The sequence below is a fragment of the Eumetopias jubatus genome, unplaced genomic scaffold, assembly GCF_037043125.1.
Source record: "Eumetopias jubatus isolate StellerSeaLion01/CBP00866 unplaced genomic scaffold, mEumJub1_p1.0 scaffold_2, whole genome shotgun sequence".
NCBI classification, from domain to species: Eukaryota; Metazoa; Chordata; class Mammalia; order Carnivora; family Otariidae; genus Eumetopias; species Eumetopias jubatus.
Window position 1 is genome coordinate 157810227 of NW_028274808.1, and position 4687 is coordinate 157814913.

The following is a 4687-nucleotide window of genomic DNA, read 5'->3' on the forward strand; positions in this document are numbered from 1 at the left end:
AACACAAAATGCCTGTGTTCTTGGTAACTTTATTGCACCACTGAGCAACCTGAAACCACATACCTGCAGAGTTCTTAAGTGATATCAAACTGCCCTGTGATTTCTGCCTCTTTCAGTTTCATCTCCATGATACACTGGATAAAGAGGAATCACTTGAAGCCAACGCATTATACAAGAGGGAAAGAAACATGTGTGAACCAAGAGGAGACGACTGATTCCAGAACTTCTGTCTGTTGGGTTGCACATGCTTCAAAGGAATTTAGAAACGAAGCAAACAGCACGTATCTGTTGAGCACCTACTATGGGCCAGACACTGTGCTGGGTGTTGGGGTTACAAGAGTGGGCAAGGTGGGCAAGGTCACTGAGGTCATGGAAGTCATATTCCAGAAGACAGATGATAAACAAACAAATAAGGATAGTTGAAAACATTCTGAAGCAACTTTCTAAATATTGATTCCAATCAGTCCTGAGTGTAAACCCAGACATCATCATCACCATCATCATTGTCATTGTCCTCATCATTTGTGCCAGGCTCTGTAGGTGTCAAATGATAAACAAGATATAGACCCTGCATTCAAGAAATCTGGGAGGCAAGAATACAGATTTGGCCATAGAACAGTCAAAAGTTAGGCAATGAATTAGGCAACAAAAGAATTCTTCTGGTAACCAAGGTTGGGATAGGCCAGGCCCCCTGTCTCTGCTATTCTCCCACACATGTTTTATAACCATTCCCCCCCTTTCCCAAGAGAGAAAGAAATATTCTTAATGATTGCTGTTCTTCTTTCATATATAGCCGCTGTTCCTGAGAGAATCAAGCGGGCTTTTTCTTTGTCCAGTGAAGTGAAGAATATAGGCTTTGTAATCCGGGTGCAACTTACCAGTCTGCGCTACGTACCAGCAAATACTCACAGATACTCCCATAAATGATCTCACCAAACCCTGTCTCTCTTCCTTCATCCTCTCAAAATCATACCCACCTAATGTGTTTAGCAATGCTGCAATTGACTATTAACTGCCATATCTAGCTATAAAAAACAGATAAACATCGGCTAACTGGGTCCCCACACCCACACACATACCCTCACCCTCAGAAACGTTTCCACTGACGATCACAGGAACCACGGAACACTTCTCACGTTTAGAGTGCATCTTCCCACAGCCTGGCTCACACACTGGCTTTTTATTTGAGCTTTCATGGGGAATGTTTCAACTCTTAGATAGGAATTTCATTAACAAAGGAAGGGGAGGGGAAGTCAGGAGGAAAGTACAGACGCAGAAGAAAGAAACTAAAATCGTTTTTGAAGGGGACCTAAAATTGTATCATCCTAGCCTGGACCTCCCCTATAACTGTTCTTTATTTGTCCGTTCTGTGCCTGGAAAAAAAAAAAACCCACACACACATCCACCACAGCTTTTCATTGATTGGGCAACTGTCCAGGCGCTTAACTTGGCATCCAGCCCACAGAGCTGTGAAATCAACCTCACCAAGCCTAGGGTTTAAAATACGGCAACATCTAGCTGGAAGCTCATTCAAAATAAGGAACTTGGTGCAACAGTCAGGGTCCTTTGTTTCTTCCTTCCTCTCTCAGCTGCATCTCTCATGTAATCTTGGTGAAGAGTCTTGCCTGGCAAAGAAAGAGATCAGGGACAAGGAGGTGGTGCCGAGAAAGTTCCACGAAACTCAGAAGTCGCCACCTGCCTATCAGACTCGAAGAACCAGGAGAGATGTAACCTGGGCATACTTTCAGCTCTTCCCCTGCTGCCCACACTGCAGGTTTTTCAGGTCCTTGCTTGAGCGTGCACTCACAGGCGTAAATAAACGTGCTATCAACAACGCGCGTCAGCCAACCCAGCTATTTAAGTGGGCTGGCATCAGCAGACTCGGCTTCCAAATCCAGAGCCTGCCTTTGCCACTTCCACGTAAGTAACTTTCAGAGGTTTGCCTTTATTGCAGAAGAATGAAATCGTGTAGACACTGGCCTGCAGTGCTGTAGTTGCCGTATGTGCTAGTCTGCTGGGGAAAAGGCAGGGCTGAAGGGCAGAATAAAAGTGAAGAGCTGCTCCCAAGCAGGGAGCCAGACAGCCCGGCCGGGTGGAAGATAGCAGACCCTTGCAGACATGCAAGGGGTTAGGGGAACTGGAGGCAAGGTGGAGCCCATTTTGGCCTTTTGGCCAGCAGGTGAGATGTCTTTCTTGCTCTCTCCTCTCTCTGGAAGACACTTTGAAACCCGTGTTTGTGTGACTGTGCCAGATGCGTATGAATCTATCATTTAGAAGCTGATGTTGCTATTACTCATCTCGGTCTCAAATCAGACATTGTATTATTTTTTTAAAATATTTTTTTGTGTTTGGTAGAAGGGAGTAAGAGGAGGTATCTCTGGATGAAGCAGAGGCGGCTTAGTGGAGGATCTGTAGTGCTATTTCTTGTTATGTCTGGTTCTTCTAATACTTATTTACAACAATGCAAACATTGATCTTGTTTAAGATAAAAAGGAATCTCATGCTCTGGCGTTTTGAGGCAATGGAACACAGTGGTATCCAGGTATTTAGGTGAAGTGTTAGGTATGGTGGGATAAGAAACGTTGAATAAAGAGGCACAGCCCTCCACATAACTTAGGTGAGAAGGTCTTGAAGAGGAGAGGAATGTGAAAAGTTCCCAGGGGACAGGGCAGCACTGCCAACTCCACAGGCCTTTTAGTGGAGCAGGGAGAGAACAACATAAAGGTACTGAGGAGAGGGGGAGGGAGGAGGAGAGGGAGCAGACAGTAGAGGAGTTACAATTGGGCATCATATTAATAAAATACATGTAGGATATAATAGGAATAAAGCATGACATAAATTCCATAGTTCCTCCTTTGGGGTCAAGAACCTGGTTTTTAAGAATCTGGCGAAAGCCAAGGACCTTTCCCAGGTAGTTCGCCCTGCCCCCAACATATACCTTGACACTCATTTTCTGGAGCCCTAGAACTCCACGGACCCCCAATGGATGCATTTAAGCTAATGTATTATTTTTAACTGAGCTAAAACTGCTGGCTAGGAACCTGCAGAGAAGGAGTGGGGAGTTGGCCACCCAGCTGAAGCTCACTTGTAAGTAAGGTCTGTTTCCCATCAAGCCAGGGATGAGAACCAGAACCAGTGAAACCCCAACCTCTCCCTTGACACATGAGGCTAGGGAAGCCCAGAGAGGGGGTGGGTCTGCCCCTGACCATACAACCACCATGTCCCATGGCCCAAGGAAGACAGCAGCAGGATCTCAGAGGAAGAGGAACCCCTGAGACCACACTACTGGGTCCTCCAAACCACACTTGCGGCTCTAGCTAAGACAAGGTATCTGGTGCATTTCAAGCAAATTCTCGGAACCCAGACACACTCGGGGCAGCCAGCGGGAAGAATTACTCAGAACCTCAAAAGTGCATTATTGACGGATTGTGCTAACACGTGAGAAGGGATGTTTCAAAATGAAGGCTTCCTTTTGTTCCCTCCAAAAATATCTGGGATAAGCCAGAGGATTATATGCCTTGGGAGAGTGGCAGCCGACACACCAGGCTCTCTGCTGAGATGCCGGGGGCGGCCAAGTTGTTCTTGCAGGATTGAGCTCGAGTTCTCAGCCCTGGAATGAGTCGATTTGGCACCGCGGGGGCTTTTCATTATGAATTCTAGGTCGGTCCTGGGCACCAGCATGACAGGGTGACGTTTGTCTCTGTGGCTACTGCTGTTCTCGTCTGCCCCTCACCATGGCCCCTGTGTGGGGGCAGGGGTGCCCACGGGACCACCCACCTCCCCTGCTCTGCCTGTGCCGGCTCCACGTGTTAGGTGGTTTCTCAGCTCCCTTCCAGTCTAAACGCATCTGATTTCCAGGGTCTCATCCCCTCGGGGCTTTGCTTCTCTGTCTCTGGAAAACTTATTAAAGTTATGATGTTAATAGACGATAATTGTTTAATGAGTTATGTCCCAGGATATTAAATAGGTTCCAGCAAGATAACGTATCTGGGAATTCTTTGAAATGTTATCTAAATAGGAATTACCATTTGGGGCAATCAGGAGGATCAAAGTTTTAGGCCAAATGTATAATCCCAACTGGTAAAAATTCCAAGCAACTTGCTGGGGGAAAATATACCAGGATTGGGGGTTTGGAGTAGAATTCCTCAAATCCCATCCCTCAGGGAATTCCCTATGGACTGTGGGGCCTGACAGAATGCTTTGTCTGAATTGGTCTATTTTGTGTTAAATGCATTCGTACTTATTGGAGACCGCTGCATTTATCTTTGTGAAAAACGGAGCGCCACCTTAAGAACACTACGGTGGAGATAAAAACGTCAAGAAATTCTGCTCACAGGGCTTTAGAGAAATTACCTGGTTCCCCCTCCTGTGTGGACGTTGCACTGGCAGGGCAGCCGGCCTAGCCTCCGTGACAAGGAGCCTCCTTCCTCGGGGACCCAGGCCTGCAGCCGGGGACAAGGGGCCCCCTCAGTTCCTGGGACTCCGGGCCTTTGACAGCCCTGTCTTCGGGTGGAAGGCTGAGATTGCTGCAGCGGTCGTTGGCAAGTGGCAGTTGGGTGTGGGCGTCCTGCCTGTGAAGAGGGGTGTGGCCAGGTGTGTGATTAACCCCACCCCCACCCCCATTAGGGAAGCAGTCTGCAGGCGGCGGGAGCCCAGAGCAGCTGGGCAGCCCGAGGGCACAGAGTCT